The following is a 22,662-nucleotide window of genomic DNA, read 5'->3' as shown; positions in this document are numbered from 1 at the left end:
AAAATCACGCAGCACAGACACGCTGGGGTTTCGAATAATTCCACGGTGCCGCGGAAACATTGCTCCATTAATTCACAGAGAGGGTCCCAGAGGCGCACGCCGCACCTTCCGGATCGCATTTCATTAATCTGCGGTTTACAAGAAAAGGTAGCAGCCATCTGGGCCTATTTCGCGCGCTGTCTTTCAGCAGAGAAATATTCCTGCTCTCCTTCCGTCTCACGGCAAAAGGAATTCATTAAGAAGCTGCCATATCAAGCCTTGTTGTTCTTACAGAGCGATCTCACTGTATGTCTGACCGTCTTTCAAAAGGCCGGCCGTTTTGTTAATTGGCTCCCGTGTTTACCATTTCTCCAGGGAGCAGGTACGTTGTCCGCTACACGGGCGCTGTCCGGGACTATTAATTTTAACACACCTCCATTCGGAAAATGGCAAAAGGGGCAAGACAACCTTCAGTTTGAAAAGGGATTTTTTTAGACTTTGTGTGGTTTGATGAAACTACAGAACCGCTATAATGCACATTACCGTGTCAATTACAGAAAAAAATGAAGTGAGTACCCAGATGGAGACTCTCAAATATGTTTTCAGTAACTCTCAGCTAACTTATTGCATTCCCATCTCTGTAAAATTCTGATTAGCCCATGTGGCAATTTAGCGAGCGAGGCTAGAGAGCACTTGTTCCCCTCTCGAGTGCAACCTGGCTGGGTTTGAGTAATGTGAAGCTTTGATCAGGATCCTTATTACATATAAAAGCCTATCGCATGAAATTGGACAGCGCCTTTTCCATCAATAGTGCTTTTCTCCATCCACGTTAGATGTGATAGACTCTTAAGGAAGCACACAAAAATATCCAGATGATCATAAAGAACTGACATGAGTGACACCGCACTGTTACAGCTCTTGAAATAAATATATATATGTGTTTATATGTATGTGTGTGTGTGTATATGTGTATATGTGTGTGTATGGTGTTTTTATATAGCCGTTTTTTTATCTCCACTGTGTCGCTACCACCCCCTTGTGGCCATTTCGTAACACAATCGCAAATGGTTCCAAATTTTCAGCTGAGGTCGGCATGTTGGATGCTGACCAGACGCGTCAACGTGAATTGATAAATAGAGTGTTACATCAGCCCTACAACCGCAACTTTTTCCTGGAAAAGTTTAAATCCAGGGCAGTCCGCTTTCACCGCCCGGCACTTTCAGTAGTGGAGTTCTCTGGAGAATATAAGAGCGCCTAGAAGGTTCAACCGTCACAATTAACATATTGGAGCTTGAAATCTCCATCGCGCCCCCATCCATCTTAAAGAGCGATACGGTCGAGCAGTAGAGACCTCAACGCGAGCTGTCTGATTGAGCTTCAATTCGGTCATTTTATCCGATTGCGGGGTAAACACTTAGGAGACGCATACGGTCTCATTACTGCAGGAAAGTGAGAGTTTAATTTTCTGTACGTCTTCCATCTTTATTAACGCCGGGCACCACGGAACACAATTGCGTTAGGTTGTCGTCCACTTACTACGCAGCCCGAAGGACAAAATTTTGCTTGCCGGAGGTTATAGTTAGTAGCTTTCAAATGAGCAATCTGTAAAGGTGCTGGCATTAATGTAGGGAAAATCAATCGATTTAATAATATAGCCTAGTCGAAATTCTTATTTGTATTCTTGATAAGAATACTGAATAAATGTTGTTTGATGTTAAGAAATAACAAATTAGCAAAACACCGTTGCTATTTCCGCAGAAAACACTTTATGTCTCCCTGTAGACTACCTTATTTTCCTAAAAACAATTGGTGTCAATTGGTATAAAATGTGTTTAATTTGACAGAGAGGAGGGAATTTATGCGAGAAAAACCGTTCCAGTCTCTTTTCTGGCACTGCAAGGAGTATGCGCGACTTTGAGCTGGTTACTCTAAAACTTACTAAAAAAAAATCGATAAACTGTAGTGAGGAGGGCTTTTCTTATAGGGCCCTTGTAATACTCCAGATTCCCGTACGCCCCAGTCTGGCCTGGGATTTTGTCACGTACAGTTCTATCCTACAGGTGCACCTCAGCACAAGTATTTCCCGGTCCCCTATGTTCTTTTGCGCGTTCCTATAAATAGTGCTGCAAAGAAAAACCTTTGTTCTTTATTTTAGTGTGTTAATCTGCAAGGCCTGCATATTAACGCTAAGAGGGCTTTATATTAATAAAAGTGTTTGCAGCTTTACGTTAGACAAAGGAACCAAGAAGGATTTGCCTGCAGGGTGGAGCTAGTGCATTTGCTGAAGTCCTCAAGCTACAGGTATTTGCATACTCACCTTGGGTGAAGGTCACAGTGTTCAGACCACATCAAGATCCCTGACCCCAGCTCTAAATGAACTTGTTTTGCCACCATTAAATGATGTCCGCTTGATGGGGTGATGTTAACAGGGAACACAGTGCTGGTATTTATGACAAAAAAACAGCATAACCTGCACCCAGTGACGTCAGCTCAGGCTTCAGCCTGCAGTCAGACATATTTGCCAGGGCAGCAGTGTGGCATAGTGGGTAAGGTGCACAGCTTGCAACCCAAAGATTACTGGTTCACTTTTCAGATAGGCAGTCACCTGCTGTTGTACCCTTGGTCAAGGTAGGCCAAACAACCTGAATCTCCTCAGAAGATATCCAGCTGTATAAATGGATGCCTTGTTAAAAAAATGTAAGCTCTGGGTAAGAGCATCTGTAAAGCAAAAGCAATAACACGCGCTCCTCTGACAGACTCTCCGATGCTCTGGCCCCTCCCCCAGCTTCAGTGCAAGCTGGTGGGCTGTCAGCCTGAGGAGGCTGGAAAGTATGGTGGGGCAGGCCACTGCTTACAATTCAAATCAGATTTTATTCATTTGCATAAACATTTTCCCCATGCATTGTGAAATGCTTATACATAGCAAAAACTAAGAATGTCCACCCAAGCAAGACCAGGGTGACTGTGGCATGGAAACTCCTTAACCGTTACAAGAGAGAATTTGACAAGCTTTCAGAATTGTTACCATTAGATAAATTTACAGCTTCGTGCAGTTCTCTATTAGTATATGTCCTGCATTGGAGCAAATGTCTGTTTAATGCTCATATGTATTGTGTCTCTCCTGAAATAAATGCTGTCCTCTCACTGCGGACTGCCTGCTGCCAATGAAAACAAATAAGACATAAAACATAAAAGGCATGAAAACAAACAAGAAATAGCACTATCACAAAAGTAAGCACTGAGTATCATGACCGCCCAAAGTGTAAAAAATGTCAGAAACATTATTGCATGATTCCCATAACGTAGGATAACGGAGATCTGGGCATAACCATCTGCCATTTCCCAGCTTAGAGGTCTGCACACCTGCCTTAGACTGTCAGATACTTTTCACCATTGTGACATCACAGCGTTTGTCCCTGTGATAGGCTGACTCTGATGCCAAATGTCTTTGAAGTGATGCCTGAGTTCCATATGAAAAAGCCTACTTTTTCCTCTTCTTTTCTTTCACAGATATTCTGTTCACTGAGCCAATATTTAGCTTAATGTGATGAATATTAAAACTTGCTGCTACATTGTGAATATTAACAAAGAGGCACGGCCCACAACAGATCATCCATAGTTAGACAGGGAAATAAATTCCTAGAGTTGGGGAGAATGGAAAGAAATCAGAGCTGAATATCTGATAACTGTTCATGCATTAACTTCTGCCTGATGCAGTCTTCAGCAGCGGGCCCAGGCGCAAAAGGAAAGTGACTCTTCAGCAGTTCCCCTGCAGTGCTGCATGTGTGAGCCTGTGCACCGTAGCCGCCTGCAACGTGACAAAGCTGAGGACACCGGAGAGTTTCACCCACAGTGTATGATCATTACCATGCTAAATTCATATTGATTGTCGCCGCTTAAGGGCTAAACGCAAGCCGCTCCCAGGATACGGTCACAATATACGGTCTCAGTTGATCCGGGAATTCGATGACACGTGCTGTGTGTGTATGTGTGTGTGTGTGTGTGTGTGTGTGTGTGTGTGTGTGTATGTGTGTGTGTGTGGGTGTGTGTGTGTGTGTGCGTATGTGTGTGCGTATGTGTGTGCGCGCGCCACTGTGTACAGTGCCAGCAGGTGAATTTCCCTTCCGACCGAGCTGTTTCAGCCGATGAAATTAGCTTCGCGCAATGACATTACGTACAAGAAGCAGCACAGCTACTAGGGAGCAGCTGGTGGGAAAATGTATCCGTTAGGCTGCCTGCACGGTGAGTTTTTCCAGAAATGATAAAATTGCATACCGCCCATAAGAGCGTACGGAATCAGTTTAAGTGCAACAGTGCCAGCGGGGGCAGTCTCTTGCTGGTATCTGTAGCCAGAAATGCACTGTTCTAGATAGCTGTGATCCACTGTTTAAGATGCTTAATCAAATGATAACTCAGATATAAATAAATTATTTAATGAAGCTATGCTCATATATTGTTCTTAAAAGAACAGTTCTTTGCCTTTCTCATTTTTACTAGCAGGTTGTGCGCCATGTTTTTTTTTTGCCATGAAATTTGACACCTCTTTCTCTCTCACACCTGATTGGCTTTTGCCGGGCAGCAGGTGGGAGCGACTAGCCGAGGGTGCCTAGCTGCCTCCCGCTCCGCAGAGACAATAATAATTTCTGTTGCGGGATGCTGCCAGTTTGCTCAGCGATGTGTACCCAGGCTAACAGATATCACTGTGCATATGTACAACGTACATATATGTTTGGGTCGGATGTTATGGGTGGATTTACGGAGCCCGGAAGTGTGCAGAAACAGCGGTGATGAGTTCATCACAGCAGCCCACTTCAGACTGCATATTCAAGGAGTCTAATAAATAAAAAGCTTTTTTTTCATTATTTCCATTGATTCAGTCTGTAGATTTATTACACTAATCGTAAGGTCCAGTTTAAATCTACTGCCTGATCAGTGTGCAAGTGTACGTGCATGTGCACCCAAGTACCTGCGTGTGTGCATGTACACACATGTAACTCTGTCTGTCTGTCTGTGTGTGTGTGTGTGTGTGTGTGTGTGTGTGTGTGTGTGTGTGTGTGTGTGTGTTTGTGTGTGTTTGTGTGTGTTTGTGTGTGTTTGTGTGTATGTGGCTAAAGGCAATTCACACAACAACTGTTTTGGTCAGCAGCCTCCCTGAAATTAATTACCCACAGGGCTGCCATAAACTCCAAACCATGAGCACCAGAAGAGATCAGGAATAGCTGCTTTTGTGAAACAATCAGGGGAAAATTCTGCCACTGGCATTGATTTTGAAACTGGAATCCGTGATGCATGCTCTTATCCCTTAACCACAGTGCATGCAGTTGTATGCCTTGTATGGATTTTTTTATTAACCAGACATACACCTAATGAAAATAAGTACTGAGGCCCAGAGAGGAATCCTTTAAGTCCTCAAATGGTAAAGAAGGTCCTCACATTAAGTGTGTAATACAAATTCAAATGGCTGTGTATAGAGATGGATTATGGGCCTACTTCAGGACGAGGGCTACCCTTTGCAGGAATGACTTGGGGATGACAGCTATTGATTGCGTGCTCAATGACCGGGCGGTTTCCAAAGGTCCACCTCCAGACAGCTCGAGAGAGAGAGAGAAAGAGAGAGAGCCGCACTTACGGCTGAGCTAGCAGATACACTTTGTTGTCTCAAATACAGGAGCCCAAAACGCAAAGGACAGTTTTGTACAGATGGCCAAGGTGATGCCTGAGTTTCCAAAGGTCTCCCTTTTCTTCATGGCTTGAATGGGTTAGTTGCCTTAAATTATATGATTTTTTTTAGTTTAACATTTGTCGTATATTACTTAACCTTACCCTGGTACCATGATATCACATTGCCACTGTATTTGTACATTACTACTATGATTAAACACTATAATCAGACATTAGTAGAGTGATGACATATTACTGTTTTACAGGGGATTCACTGACTGTTCACAGCACAACATAAGATTCTTTCTGCATAATGCCAAAACTGCAATCCTTGTCCTTCTGAATCTCTCCTGAGCTCTGAGAAAGGAGGGAAAAAAAGAGGAGTGAAAGCAGGGAAAAGCAACCAAATTCTCTGAGCGTGCCGCCACCTCACAGGAGCATTACCGCCTGATCTCAAAGGAAGTCTGTCAAACCCCAGCACGGGCCTGTCTGATGAAACACCGCCGTAAACGCCTCATAAAGCTTTCATAAATATGCAATCGCTAGGCTAAAAGCCATCGCTAAAACCTGGCTCAGCCCTCATTATCTTAACATCCACAGGGAGGCTAGCACAAAGGATGCGAGGGAATAAGTGCAACGGCTCCATTCGCCTCTGCAGAATTCAGCTCCCCTGGAAGGATCATCTTTGATCTAGCCGCTCCTGCTACGGAGACAGATATGCGCTGTTCAGATGTTATCCGAAACTGCTCGTACGACACTTGACAAGAAACCGAAGGGGGGAAGAAAAAAAAAAACACTCTAGCAGAATGCCTCTGTTCAGACTGCAGTGTCATTTCTTTCAGTTTCTTTTCTTTCGCTTCTGTCTGAAAGTGATGTGGACACAGGCGTGCGAGTGACTGTAGTCGGGGTTTGGTAAACCTGGACGATGTGACAGGAGTGGAGACTCACTGACTGTCAGTCCAACGCACTTGTCGTGCTGGGGTAACTGATGTGGACTGAGCCCCTTACAACAACATTCCACAGCTTCCTAAAAAGACAGATAACCCATTTAAGAGCCAGCTCTGAGTGTGACTCTGAGGATGATGTCACCATCTGAAGTCACCATCCGCACCAATCATCACTGTTGGTTTAATCAGGGAGCATTTTTTCAGGTGCCATTTTCGCCCCTGACCAGTCAGTGTTTTAGATATTCACAACAATGCACTGCATGGCTGACCTACAGTGTTCACCCGAGAATAACAGCAAACTAAATGAAAGGGAGAAAAGGGAGGTAGTGAAGGAAAGGAGGTGCTGGGGCTGTCCAATGGCTCAGTCAGTTAATGTGCCCCATTCAAGTGCAAGCTGAGCCCTACACCTCATGGCAAGTCGGAGTCTGGACTATGCCATTAGGGGTCGGGTGCACTATGCTGCCCAAAGTACCCTGCGTTGCATTGCTAGACAGCACCCTCCAGTGACTCGTCATGCCACTGCGAGTTGTGCGGATGACGTCATTGGGAGGGGCTCCCCTGTCCCTCGTCCTGAGTCCACTGTGGGACTTGTAGTAAGAAACATAGCCGCCGGCTACAAGCGGGTATGTGGGAGGACTGCATACGCTGTTCTTCGGCGCTCCCATGAGGGTATAGAGGCGCACAGGCGTAATGCGTACAGTTGGCAATTGCCAACAGACAGTTGGCAAATGGCCTTTATCAGTGGTAAATTGTCAGTTATTACGGATGTGATAGGTTCCCTTGCAGAGACACAAGAAAATACATTTTATTGAAAGAAAGCCATATATTTATAATTGACGCAAAGTGTTGATGGTATAAAGTGATACATTCCAAAACACATGACTGTGTCACATGGGAAAGTCCTTAGGTATGTGTTCTGGGCAAAATGCACATGTAATTAAAGACTGCACGTAGCTCAAGCGCCATGCTGGCCTGCACTTTAAATCGTCAGTTGACGTTTGAATAAAGCGGAATGAATGTTTGAATGTCTAGCACACTCCTTTTGGGCCGTTACGTCAGGAAAGCTCGTTACGTAAAATGCAGGCTTCGTAAACCTGGTGCACAAAACTGCAAACAGCATTTCCGACTATGGCATTCATCACTAACAGTCACAAATCCCTCTCACCAAGACATAACTGATTTTTGGCAGAACACTGCGCATGCTTTTCCTTCTTTTGCTTTACTGACATGCTGTTGCCAGCAACTGTCACATGCATTAGGTGGTACTATGACAGCCACAAAATGTATGTGTATTATTTCCTATTTATTGTGCACTACTGATTAAAGTCCTGCGCACACAAAGAGCCACAGGCGGACATTTTCCTCTGCGCGTCTTCATCCCGTTAAGCTTGACACAACATCAGCGGCCGCTGCATTATCACAGACTAATGCACATCGGACCTGCAGGATTTCTCCATGAACACCGGGTCCCACGCGCAATGAGCGTCGGCCAGATAAGGCACCCGAAGACCATTCCTTTTGACATTCACGACAGCAAACTCATCTGTCATGCTGTCAGAGGCGTGTGTCTGGTCTGGCTTTGGGTATATGAGAAATAATGATGGGGTGAAAATTGCTGTAAGGCTTGGCAGCCCTGGCTCTGGTTTGGGGAATTCGGTATGGAGGGACGTCTCTGAATAAAAACTCAATTTCTTTTGCCCGTGACCCACTGAATTGATTTCTCGTTCTGTATGCTTACAGTCCTTTTTTTCCACCATTTTGATTTTGTTTTCAGACTGTAGTCTCTGAATGCAGAGTTCATTGCGGGTGTCATTTTTTAAAAAGAAGCAGACAAGTTTTTTTTTTTCCCTTAAGAGTTTTAAGTTCCCAAAACTAGTAATGAAAATACTTACTCATTCAGCAGTGTGTTTACTGTAGCTGTTGTGTCTAAAATGTAATTTCATAACACTATTAAATGCAAATGTGTTCTGGACTAGTTATTGCAGACAACAAAATATTTTGGTATTAAGTTAATACACAGTTTTGTAATTCAGCAGCATATTCAAAATGCACTGTAAAATTTCATGTAAGGCATCATTTTTAGTGTGGAGATAGGTGGCTCATCATAATAAAGTTTTATTAAGGGAAATAAATTTGTTACTGAGAAGGAGTGGAGAGGATGCTAACACCCCACCCAACAACACAAAAATATCATGTTGCCACAGCAACAGCATCTTGTGACACGTTGTCTTTGTTTCTCCCGAGAGTTATGACAGGTGGTGACGGATTGGCCCGGCGAAGGACATGTGGCGGGATGCTCTAACCCCTCTGAGAGCCACGGAGTCAGTGTCACAGATACAGCGAAGAGAGAAAAAAGACGGCATTGCCCGCCAGCTGGGAAACGCTGAAGCTTGTGCAGGTTAACAGACGGAAACACGACGCAGCAACACGGTATTTGTGAATCCGTAAAAACACAGATTCAGCTTAGTGGCACGGCAGCTGGCATGCTCAGAACGGTGTTGGTTTAAATCCTGCCTTTGCACCCTTGAGCAAGTATATATAGCCTCAGCTACCTCTGCAAACATCCAGTTGTACATTCGAGAATGGTGATATATTGCCATCAATAAAGCTGTCTACTAAGCAAAAATATATACACACATTGTTAGGTAAAGCTTCTTACAACACTTCACTTCACTGTCTAAGGGCAACCAGGCTGTTTATTTATTTATTTCAAACAAATAAATATGGATGACTCGAGATCAAGTATGTGTCCTGGGCTCTTGAAGCCCTACAGAGCTTTGGCAGTTGGTGTAATTCCACCTTTTTAAAAGACGGCCAGAGGGAACAGGGTGGACGTCTCTTAAGCATCTCATTAATTCCGAAGCACCTCGTTCCACACCTGGCTTGCCGAGGACCGCCTGGAGAAAGGCAGAATGCTCGTTTTCGGGTCCCTGAAGAGAACAGCGTTTTAAATTATTTCTTGAGTGTGGATGGTTAGCATGAAGTGTCCAGGATTTTGCGATGTAGCTCCCAGGATTTGATTAGCCATAACATGCAGCAGGTCTTCAGGTCTGCGTTATTGTCAATGGTCACACACCTAACACTATGAATCAATGAATGCTGAAATGCCTCCTAGTGGGGAAAGTAAGGTGCTGACTTTACTTGGGGAGAGCCACAGTGAGGGCATCAGGTGAGCAAAGGATTCTCAGTCTCAGCACATATTCCACAGCTGCAACTGCAAGAGCCTTTCATTTACACTCCTCTATTCAAAAAGAGTGTATCAGTCTAAGGATCAGCTTGGGCTTCATTTTGAAATAATTTAGGTTTTTTAAGACAAGATTACTTTGGGGTTGAATTACATATACATGTGAAGTGATAACTGTAAGTGATATTTTCCTTTACGACAAGTGTACATTCCATCAGGTAAAATTTTCATTTTCTCACAGCTGTAAGATAATCTTTCACTTTGCACCTGTAAATCAGTACAGAAACCTGTGCCTCTGTACATTCGTATTTTCTGTCACTACAAATAAGACAAGATTGGTCATACACACTTTTTCATTTTGACCTTTTCAAAATACTCAGTATTTGTTTTGTTTTTCTTTCCTGTTGTTGTTGTTTTTTTTTTTTTTTTTTGCCAAAGTCCACCACCCCCCTCCAGCAACCCCCTACCCTCTCAGCATGGCCATCTCACTGGAGACTAACCTATCGGCAGGCACGGCCAAGCAGGCGAATCTCACTCCGCACAGAAACCCCTGTTCAGGAAGTATACGGGAGAGCAAGGAGTTTTTCAATGAATTTAGATGAGACCTCTAAGAAAGGTCCCTGATGCAGATACCAATGATCTTTCACTGTAGCTACCAGGGACATATTGGTTAATGGGGGAGGGGGAGTGTTTCACTGGGTGTAAAAAAAAAAAAAAAAAAAAAAGATGATGGATACAAATTGTATACTCGGCTTCCCGGTCCTTTGTTTGGTATTCCGTGTTTGTACCAGAGGTCATTAAAAAAGAACAGCCAATAACTTTGCTTCGAAAATAACGGCCAGACTGGTTATATTGCCACTCTGCCGATCTGTTGGTCCGTTTGACTGACAAACAGCTCAGAGAGCCCTTCAAGGATTCAGTGTTGACAGCTTGAAGTGAAAATTTTCAAGGGTAGTAATACAGTTTGGTTTTCATCCACTGTTCATTTGTTGTACTCCCCAAAGGAAGGAGAACATACGTATCCATTACCTTAAATATTTAGGAAGATGTTCAGAGCAAATGGCCTTGCACAAGATTGTATCAGGTAACATGAAAATGTCGTTATAAAAATGCATGCATTCATGCATGAGTTCCCACAGAGATTTTAGTTTGAAGACAATCAGTTTTGCAGTAAGAGAGGGTTTAGGTACCTGTGGACCAATGCTGCCATATAGAAAGACAAGGTGTTCATGTAAGGGCAAAAGTCAAAAGGGGCCACACCCATTTAAAGCAGTGATAAGCAAATAAATATTCCTCAAACCTTCAATACATTTCTGCAACACAGGCCATACCTGTAGTGTTCCCTGCTCCTGAAAAGTGTTCCATCGAATTGTTTGGCTGTTTTGTTCTGACCCAACTAGTTGTCTTCCTGCAGGGTTGTGTTATAGAGGCCTCTGTTTGGCTGAAACTGATGAGACAGTGAACCAATTAAAACTTCCATCCATTAACTGGTGTTATTATTCACAAAATCAGAATCCTTTAAATATTCAGGGACTCAGGTGAAAAGAGTACCACTTAGGAACCTCCAGGAAGTCATTTTGCCAGGAAGTATAACCACTTTCTTCTTCAGTTGGAAGTTTAACATCAGTGATGGCTAAAGTATGTGAGATATGAACAGCAAGTTATGATTGTTAATATACAAAACTTATTTCATTGCTTAACCCTCAATCTTAAAGTTTTAATGGAAGACAGAATGTGTTACGGGCATATTGGTGAAATACTGGTATTCGGATTTTGGGCACACAGAAAGATTCGTAACTCCCTCGTTGTACACATAAAAATAAAAATAAAATAAGTCTCATTTTTCACATCAACATTTCCGTAGCTTCTGTTGTAGGATATTGATCAATTAATGAAACGAAGTTTCTCCGTCATCTTTTTATATGTGTATCTGACAGCAGGCGCCCACGGAGTTATTATACCATATATTCATAGAGCAGAAATATGCCCCAGCCCACGATAATAGGGACTGTGCCTTTGTCTCCGCGCCATCAGGGGACTCCGCTGTGTTAAATGCTGGAGGCGCTTGTCGGATGGCCTAATAATTTATCTGAAATAGCTTCCCTGGGAGGAATCCGTAAGAAGTCAACATCTGGAATTCTGGGGATGTAGTCTGTCGTGCAGCGAGCGGGAGGTACTCCACACAGTGCACAGGGTGATGTGTTTGCACACCCTCGAAATGTTGTTGTTTAAAAAAAAAAAAGGCACATTTTCAAAGTGGCGTACTACATTCGTGTGAGCAGCCTTTGCGATCGTATACGGTCCCTTCTGTCTGGGACAAAACCGGCAAGTTCAGTTGATGCAATAGGAGTAGGTGAGGGGAACTCTCAGAACAGAGTGCTCTCCTGCAAAGAGAGCAGGAACAACTACAAAAATGCCACTGATTTTAGCATTGTGGGATGGTCTTTAAAGCACTAGGCTTATAACAAGTGGGGTGTAGGACTGGATCTCCATTTGCCCAGTGCTGGTGTACGTTTGATCAAAGTACTTAAAGTTAATTGCCAGTAAATGTCCACCTGTATAAATGGATGATAAAGTCAGATGCAAGCGGTGTATCACCAAGAGTACCTCTTAAAATGTTTTAAGCCGACAAGCTCAACTCATTAAGCTTAATTAGTTGTTCAATTCATTGTTCTTGGCATTAAAACATTTAATCAATCAAACCCCTAATTAATCTTAATTAAGTTAAACACTAATCCTTGTTGAGCAAATGGTCAGAGGGAAGAAGAACAAAAATAGTGAAAAATACCTTTGCTTTGATCTTTTTTTACTGGCGCAAATACACAACCAAGAGCACTTTTATTTCACAAAAGGGCTGCAGACTTTAAGAGTGTCAAACCAAATAAGTGCTCAATTATCAGCCCAGCCAGACGTTACTACTTGAGCCCAGTTGAAACTAAAAGCAGTAACCACGGTGAGTCCCCCTAAGACTAGGACCAAGAAACAGAGCTGTAAAAGACTTTGAACAAGACACCGGGCGACTGTGAAATGTTATGCAGAAACGAAGCATCACTGTGATTTACTCTTAATCCGTCATTATCCTGCCTTTGAAATGACCTCATTGGATGCACATTCCAATGGCTCTCTCAGTCTCCTCATTAACCAGGAGGAAATCAAGCCTGTACACATGCTGTCTTTGATGTTCCCAGACAGCTACAAGCCAAGATGAGGGAAAAAAAAAGAAGAAAAAAAAAATTTATGGGTTCTAATCAATTACAGCTTTCACCTTTGGGGCCATTGCCTTCATTACATCTGACTGGAACAGATAAAGGACGATATTCGGAATGCAGGCTGAGAATGAAAATCAAGACATCAGACCAGCTATAAGACAGAGGGACCATTTCACAGCAAAGCTTCTGCACACACAGAAATATCAGCAGAAACTTCCATATTTTTTAATGTACAATGTGATTTATTGCCCTCTAGCCATCTCTAAAATTGAATATGGATATCAACAAGAGGGCCAAATATGCTGTGTTTAAATGTTAGGAATTGTAAAACTTTATGATAGGTTCATTTAATTTCACTGGCTGACAAAGACAGGTCATCGTCAAGCACAATGGAATTTAATTGGATGGGTTTTTTTTTTTTTTTGGCAGGAGAGGGGGGATATAAACATTAGCATTTGCATGTACACTAAAAGGAACAGCTAATGTGAACACTGGAATAAATTATATTCCATAAAGATGTGCGCAACGGTTATAGTGGTATTCATTTAAAACGTGCTTGCATTTATAGCACAACTGTGCAAAAATATCAGAGTGGTTCACAATGTTTTGAGGGTATGTCATGTAAAGGGAGTTCTGTACAGGTATGTTGATGCCACGGTTGATTACCCAGAGGAACGCAGAGCTAGCTGAGCTTGCCACTGAGCAGTGGTACCTACACTTGCTTAGGTTTGACAGTTAGGTATGGTAATATAACACAGGCAGTCCCTGGTTCAAGATAATCCAGTTTATGGCTGTCCAGGTTTACTTGGACAACATCTTCCATTGACCTGTGACACAAAATCCAGATTTAAGATGAGACAGGGGCTGGGTGGCGAGAACAGGAGCAAGGAACCAACCCAGGAAATCGTGAAGTAAATTAACTGAGAAGTCAACAAAGGATTTATCTTCCCTGTTTGTTGTCTGCTGGGTGTCTAACGTAATGACAAACACCAGCTGCTCCCTGATTAAATGAAAGTCAAGCCGTTTTCTATGAATGAAAAACCATTTTTGCTACTCAGATCCATGCCCATATTGGAGTTACCTGTTGTTGCATGGTCATGTTATCCAGCCAGCCTATGACAGGGGCAGGGTACCTCCCGTTTTCAGGCTGTCCCTGACTGTCTCTTGACACCATTCAAGATTACCGGTTTGTGACCCTGATTTCTGCTCCAAATCAAATACAAATTACTGCGGTTTATTTTGCTCATGGATTTTTGAACACCTCCTCCGAATTGTCCATCTCTAGCAAATAAGCCGATGTCCATAAAGATGTCCGCAAGAAGTACCTTAAAGAATGACTTGAGTCTCAACTCATTTGTTTCCCATATTGTTTGACATTCTATAGTGGGATGTCTTCAATAGCCCCTCTCTCCCCCACCTACCTCCCCAGGACCACACGATTGGCTCACGTACACGGCAGGAACTGAAGAAATCCCCATGCAGCCGGTCTCACCGGCAGAGGTCAGCGCAGGTGGCCTCACATTCAAATTAATACAATTTTAAGTCAATTTCATCGAGCTGAAATAACTGCAAGTCTGCACTTGCTAATGAGGTCATGACAGCTTGGGGAAAAAAGAAAAAATTGAAATGGATCGCTGCCCATTAGAGCACCTTGAAAGCAGTGGCCTAATTGAAAGGAAGGCCTTCCTGGGACACAGAATTAGTGTGATGTGCTCTTTTGTTGAATTTAACAGGGTGCACCATTTGAGCGGGAACATTTGTTAAGTATATAAAATGAAGTAAGTAGTGCACACAAATACCATTAAATACACAGTGTACAGACGTATTAGCAGTAGACACAGTACGAGACTGAAAAAGGAGAGAACTTGCACAATGACAACCAGAACAAACTGCCAAGTGAGACATGGCTAAGACAGTGTGTTTAAGATGTGTTCAGGTGTTTCTCATGTTACGCTTGCTCTTTCACCAACAGTGCGTCCAAACTCATGTTGCCTTTCCCTAATTTGCTCTGCAGCAATTCCATTGTCAAGGACTCTACGTTAAGTAAAATCTGATTGATTGATTGATGGCGTTCCTCTTGGAAAGTGACACACATTAGACAGACAAACTTGAATTTCAGCCCCCTACATTTTCCCTCTCCTGGTTTGTCTGTGGAACTTACCAGACAAAGCAGACATAATGATCAGCAGCTCCAAAATCATCCGCCTCCTCTGCTGTCATTAAAGGGAAAATCAACACCGGGCCATTCACACCACGGACAAAAGCACTGAGGATCACGCATATTTTCCGGAACTCTTCCACTCGTTACAGGAATCCAACGGGTGGTTACATCCATTGTCTGCGTCTCTGGCTAATGAGCAGGAAAAAAAGGTACCCGCTCATTTGCATAATTTAATAGCATAGCAGGCACGTCTGCACATTTCGCCATGAGATTATAGCAGCTAATGACACTCCGAAGCACATGTGTAGTCTGTCATACACAAATGTGACATTCTACATGGCTTCAGTGATCTTTTTAATGGCCTATAATGAGCAGAATACGTCTCAACCATTTGCTTCTTTTACGACATACAGTAGCTTAAGACTTATTTTGTACCATTTTTTTTTTTTTAAGAACACGCATTTCATCTGTTGGTTTTTAACTCGGAGCCAAGGCCCGGGTTAAATCAAAGTAGTATTTCAAGCAGCACTGGTCGCCAAAGGCTTTGTACATCTGTCCGGTGCAAGCAAGTAATCCCCTACATGCGTTTGCCAGGGAAAATCTGCATTCTGCATTAATCCAAACTCCACAATGCTCGTTTGAGACACTCCTTTCATGCATGGAAAATGAATCACGCAATCTTCCATTGTAAAGATTTCTAAAACCGACTGAATAGCGTCTCTGTTTATCTGGGTCTCACACATTTGTCAGCTTTTTTGATGTCACTACAGTTGCAAACAAACAAAAAAAAGGCGTCTTTGGATTGTTGGGAAAACAGACTAGTCACATGTGCCAGTGTTGGGGTGCTTGGCGCCGGCTGGCATTGGCACTGACTGCAAGGTCCTCCAAGTTTACTTAAAAAGAAACGAAGAACACCTTTTCAGAGAAATGGGTTTAAATGCGATGAAGTCTGAGGCAGTGCAATCACACACCATAGCAAAAATGTGTTGAAAGCAAGTGCTGGGGGGGGGGTTACAATATCCTGCAGCTCTCACTCCAGTCTCACCACCAGATTTATCAGGTGATTTCATTTGTATAATTATCATTAACACTTAGACACAGTGAAGACTCCATTTAAAAGATCTATTTTAGATCATATATGAAAGTGTAACTGCAGCCAGTTTTGAAGTGAAACTTAACGGAGTTTTCCTTCCATAAGGCTGAGAACCACAGGCAGAAAAGACAAAGATATTAGAGCGGTGTACGTTACATTGTATTAGCGCATGCTGGTTTTGCTGTGGTAAATACGCGACAATTTATAAGTGAAGAAAATGGTTGGATTGCTCCTGTAGTTCTGTCATAAAGGGAGCCAGACCGGCAAACGGCAGAAGCAGTACCAAAGTTAGCGTGCAGGTTCATAGCCCTGGCGCCACGGTCTATATTCCGCAAGTATGCTAACTACGTGCATTATTACAAATAAATCAACTCGGGGAACTAAAGCAAGTGACTTAAACATTGGTTAAATGTATGTGAGAATATTCTGGGGGATAATACTTGTAGATATTATATAAAGGTAATATAACTTACCCAATTGTTTGGTGCTTTTGGGGTCGCGTCCGGAGCGTCAGGTGACGGAAAAGATGGGAAGGTGTCTGACGCGAAACTCTATTATTGATCTGCAGAAGCCTGAAAAAAGCCGAACTAATGTGGGAGGGGGATAACGATGATATTACACAGACCTGTCAAATGTTACAGTGCAATTATTGATTGTATTCTTCGAGCAATTTGGGTAATGTTGTTAATAATAAAAGTATGTAAATATTGTAATTGATTTTTACATAGTTGGTATGTTCTGGGGGAGGAGCTTAAGAGGGGAACATGAAGCTGGTCCCGATATTCAGTTGGGAGGTTTTGAGCTGAGTGGAGTTGAATTTTGCTGATTGAAAAACACAGCAGTTGTTAATGTATGTGTTCCAAAGTGTTTTTGTCATTTGTAAATAGTCTGCAGGCATTATTTTTCTTGCATTTCTTGGGGAAAATAAATCTCTCACCAGTGGTTTGCACTACAACTATTGTGCTGTGCTCGTTACTGTTCCCACTGCTGGGTCATCAGCTCACAAGTGGCACAGTGGTTAATGGCCTGACCGGTCCCCTGGACAGTTGCAGGTTTGAACCCCAGATGAGACAATTGCTCTTTTGAAAATAGATTTTTGTATACTTTTGCTATGTTTTAACCCAAATTATACACACATTTTATATACTAGTAGCAATGAATGTGGAGGGGTGCTTGATGAGCAAATAAAAGGCACAGTAGTACCCACGGTTCTCAGCAGCAATGCTACTGATTAGCAGACTTAGACTATGAGGAGAAAAATTTAGGGAACCACAGGGAGGTTGTAGGTTGTAATGTTGTGTGTTGGCACAGTTTCTGTTGAGCGTGCAAAGTAATTTACTTATTGGCTATTTCTACAAAGGGATAACATGTAATCTACGCTGTACGCAAAGCAAACAGCTAATGATGCCCTACAGATGTGTGTTTCCATCTAGTTGTCATGAAAACAGAACATTGACAACAAAGTCAATGCAATGATGCCAGCAAAGCTTTGCCATTATTTGGTTATTTCCCAACAGAGGTCCGCATCCTGTGATCAAGTATTGCAGTCATACTGGAGTCCCAACTCAATCGCGACCTTGCAATCATGAGGCAACTAACCCCATACAATGACCTTCTTATGTTCTTTGCCAGCCACTCTACCGTGTTCTTTATCAGAGGGGTTTTGAGAACAGAGGCGTTCTCATCCTCTCGGCACAGATCCATCCGTTTCAAAGGGCCTCATCTACAAAGTGACGTTCCATCCTTTCAACAGAGCGGTCTGAACACTGTCAGACTGGCTGCATCCTTACACACTTCTTACCCTCAAGATTACACAGATGAAATTAAACCTATGCACCTGGGTCAATGGTGGCAGCCCTCATTTTACACACCATCTACTCTAATATATTTTAATATCACAACAGAGGCTGAATACACCCTCACACACACATGCACACACATATATAGTCTCTCTCATATATATCACACTCCATATATATATACTCTATATATAATATACTCTATTATAGTAATATTATATTTATATATATATATATATATATTTTAAATAAAGAAATATATATGTGCATAATGTGTATAATGTGTATATTTTGATCCATTCCAATATCATTATGTTATTAGTTGATTCTGCAGGTTTTAATCAGGGGAGTAATTTGTCTCCCAGGACAGTAAGATTCTCTGTGCAATTACGCTGTGCACCACGCTTGCTGATTAGGCAGAAACACCAAAATAATTCATCAGAAAAATTGCGAAAAGAGTTCATCAGGCGCACGACTCTGAAATCCCACTCCGGACCTCTGCTTCTTAATAATTAAACCTCGCAATTAAGCCAGCTTACCATACGGACGGGGGTGAGGATCCATGCAATATTCATAAGAATACATAATTACACTATATATTCCTGGAATTAAAAAAAAAGATGCAAATTCACAACGGGGCTGTCAAGATGCAGACGTTTTTATTTGGTTCATAACAGGTTTTATCTCATGCGTGAGGAGTTTGCAATGAGGCAGGCCGCGTTTCTCCACCGGGCTCCGTCGCAGAAGCTTCCTGATCCGTCAGATTCTGGAGATAGAAGGAAGGACAGATACTGTTGATGCATTCAGAACCACAGCGGGGCTGGGGAGGGACTCTAATATCAAAGTGCATAAAACGCAACAAAGGCATACCTTGTAAAACAGGTTGACCACTGACTCTGTCAACATGAAAAGTAAAGAATTGCATGGAATTAAAAGCAGAGCCCGTCTGGGGAAAAAAAACGCGCCGGACGATAAATTATAAATTGCTTTCGTCTCGGCGAAAAGTTGGCCTGGCAACCCCCCCTGGATGGCGGGTGAAGCCGGCATGGTAGAGCGGGCTACAGTGGACAAGTTGGACGAGCTTTGCTTTCATCTGGTGTCGTGGCTCAAAGCTCGTCTGTGAATAGAGCAAACTGGCAGTCAAAGCTAACGTGTGGCCGGACTGAGGCCAGGCACACTTCACAGGGCCAGCCATAAGAACCACGGCCCAGATCACACAGAAGCATGCTCTTTCTTTCACATATCCCAAACCCACTCTCTCCACCCAAGGCCTTAGGACTCTGGATTTTTTTTCCCTTTTCCCTGTAACAAAAATACTGCTAGTGGAAACTTTTTTTCCCCTGAATACACCTGCTGTGGACAGCATATGGTGAATAAGTAGCTTTTTTGTAAACTTGATGTAGTTACTTGATAACGCAACTTTTTTGTGCATAAATAAATTGGGGCACAGCATGTAACATGGGATGCGGTAAATACCAATGAAACATGGTAAAAAAAAGTCACAGAAACTCGCAAGTTGGTACAACAGAGGAGTTACAGTTTTAACAAGGTTGCACACTTACCAAATGATACCAAAAACACTCAAAGGAAAAGCCATAGATGTAAAGCACTTTTCTTGCATTGCAAACCAAAAAGTTCAAAAGGGAGAATTTGAGAAAGAGAGGAGACTCACCCCTGAATCGTGGACACTGTGGTGTTCAAACTTGTCATATTTTCCTTTGGTCTACAACAAAATCAGAGAGATCAGTGTGGTCTTACGACAAGAGGAAGGCCTCACACACAGACTCCAGTTACAACACAAGGAATTCATTAAGATCAATACAGAGGACTGGAGCTTTCAGGGGACATTTAAGCATGAAGAGGATGTAGAATACTGGGCCATACAGAGAATAACCTAAATAAACAAATTCATATTATATTTTGATGCATAATGATGCAATATTCTTAAGAAATTAAAACCCCTGACAAACCGCACTGAGATGATCTGCATTTCATCAGTGGCATGAATATGCATTGTTGATGCGTCTTGGTTAATTATTTCTTTGCAGCTTAACTGTTTGTCTAAAATACATTATGCAGAGGAAAAAAAACATGAACAACATATTTAGACTTACTTATTTATGAGATGAGAATATTGGAGGGCACAATGGTTAATTTGGGAACCGCATCAAGCAAATTACGAAGTTGTCTGGGGAATATGGCTTCGGTTTATGCGTTATCCAGTCAGTAAATAAAAGGGAACTGCCGAGGAATTTGTCATCAAACCTAATTAGGCACATTCAGCAGTAAAATAAACGGAGCGCCACTCGCTTTCAGGATGCAAACAAATACGCGGGGACCTGAGAGTTTACTAAACGCATCTGCGGTGTGCAGCCCCCCACAGCAGAAGGGCATCCCTGCTTTGTAGCCTTTGATAAATACATCAGGTCAACCAGTTTAAAAAAAAAAAACAGCCTTTTTATTACAGTCACACTCGCAATTTACGCAGGTAAAATTCAAGGCAGCATAACAATCGTCATTCAGGCGCAGTCAGTCAGTTCTCCCGGTTGTGAATTTGATATACTACTCGTTAATTTGGCAAATGGAATCATTTAACCATGACGAGGCATACTGCTCACAGGCATGTAGTGTGTGTGTGTGTGTGTATGTGTGTGTGTGAGACAGAGAGACACAGACAGAGGGATTATATACCATGACTGAACACATCCTACACCTCCAGTGAATCATGGTGCTTTACCGCTGATACCAGTGCACCGTAAGTCTCCATAAATAACTTGACCCATTGATCGTGCTGCCAATAACTTTTGAAGGAGAACCTTCCCAGACATTGTGCTGTCTAATCCTCTGACAGAATGAACCAGGAGAAAGGTCTGCACTCAATCAAAAAACCGGCCACAGTTTGGAAGAGAGATTTGGTGCACACTTCCAGTGTGCTGGAGGTTTCTCATTTCCACCCAGTGGACAACCAGCAAACTAGGTTTAGTCCTCATAGACAGACATGTGGATTGGCATTCTTTCAAAAAAGCAGGTTTTGGTTCTCGATTCTGTTGGTTTGGCATTTATTTCCTTTCATCTGTACATCTAATAAATATTTTTTTCTATTTTATACATTTTTGTTAAGTGCCATATATGAATATGTGGCTCTGCACTCTGTATTTAAATCTAAATAAAAATCCTGTCCAAATCCTTCTTTTATCTAATATGTGGAAAAAGTGTATCCGCGTGTTTTAGAGTTCAGTAAATCCACTGTGTCTGCTTCTGCTGCAGCATCCTATCTCTCCTATTCCCTTCCTGTAACTCTAATTCTCAGCCACAAGGGCTCTGCTTCAGCAGATGAATCCAGGGGCCTCGGGCACAGTCTGGAGAGCAAGGCCTGTGGTTCAACCTTCCCTTTCCCTTGTCATCGTCCCTTCCCCTCTCTCTGCTCAATGCCTCTCTTAGTCTTTTTCCCTCTGCCTCCATCTATCCATGCCTCCTTTCTTTCTCCACCCTCTCCATATCCTAAATGGGAAACCATGTGGTGTAGTGTTAAGGAGCAGGGCTTGTAACCCAGATGTTCGATTAGTCTTTGGGGCACTGCTGTTGCACCCCTGGGCAAAGTACTTAACCCAAACTGCCTCAGTAAATGTCTACCTGTGTAAATGGAGAACATGTAAAAATGTTGAGCGATGGAAGTCACTCTGGATAACAGCATCTGCTAAGCCACTGTAATGTCCCCATCGTCCCATCACCTTATCCTCCCCTCCCCCAGTCCAGGACAGCAAATTGCATTTACATTCTTCATATCTAACTTAAAACAGAAGTATAAAACCATTCTAAATTCGAGGATTTTCAATATTGTGTGAGTCTCTGTGAATCCCTAAATTATTTCTTTCTCATGGCCAACTACCTTAAAGACTATTAACCAAAATACACATTATTTTTCACTGTCCATTTTCAAAGCATAAAAGAATTGATTAAATGAATTGGGAGTGATCACTGACTGATACCTTCAATTCCCACTGTGTAGTTACCTGTTGGAGAGTGTCCAAAATGAGCACTTAAAGGGGTATGGGAGAACAGCATGGTCTGTACAGGTGGGAGAACCTCAACAGCCATTTAATAGGAAAGCAAGTCATCTGGGAGTAACAGGAGTCCTGGTCAGATAGCACTACAGCGTATGGAAGCTCTTGCAGCTGTTCCCCTGGAGACACGGACTGGTGACAGGAAGGAAATTGGTAATGTGGACAGTGTCCACACAGACACTCTGTGTCGAGATTGTTTTTTTATGGGATGTGGAACACCATCGTTCCAGCGTTTTGATAAACCTCCTGTCTTTAAGCCATGATATCTGTGAATGTGTTCCACATTTTGCGCCATATATCTGTCAAATGCCATACATTATACTGACATGCATGACATACAAAAACTACCTCTCCCCGCTTTTTGAGGTGACTGCCCACAATTGTTTGTTTGTTTCAAGGATAAATGGTGTTAAAGTCTGTTTACAATCATTTTCAAGACTTCTCTGAATCATAGAAAAAAACACAAGATGATATGTCAGATTATGTCATGAACAGCCCGTTAACTGATTGCAAAACACAAATAAACTGCATTATCAGAGACAGGAATCTCCTATCCTGATCTACT

The sequence above is a fragment of the Megalops cyprinoides genome, chromosome 12 (genome assembly GCF_013368585.1).
Source record: "Megalops cyprinoides isolate fMegCyp1 chromosome 12, fMegCyp1.pri, whole genome shotgun sequence".
Classification (NCBI taxonomy): Eukaryota; Metazoa; Chordata; class Actinopteri; order Elopiformes; family Megalopidae; genus Megalops; species Megalops cyprinoides.
Note: the sequence above shows the minus strand (reverse complement) of the source record.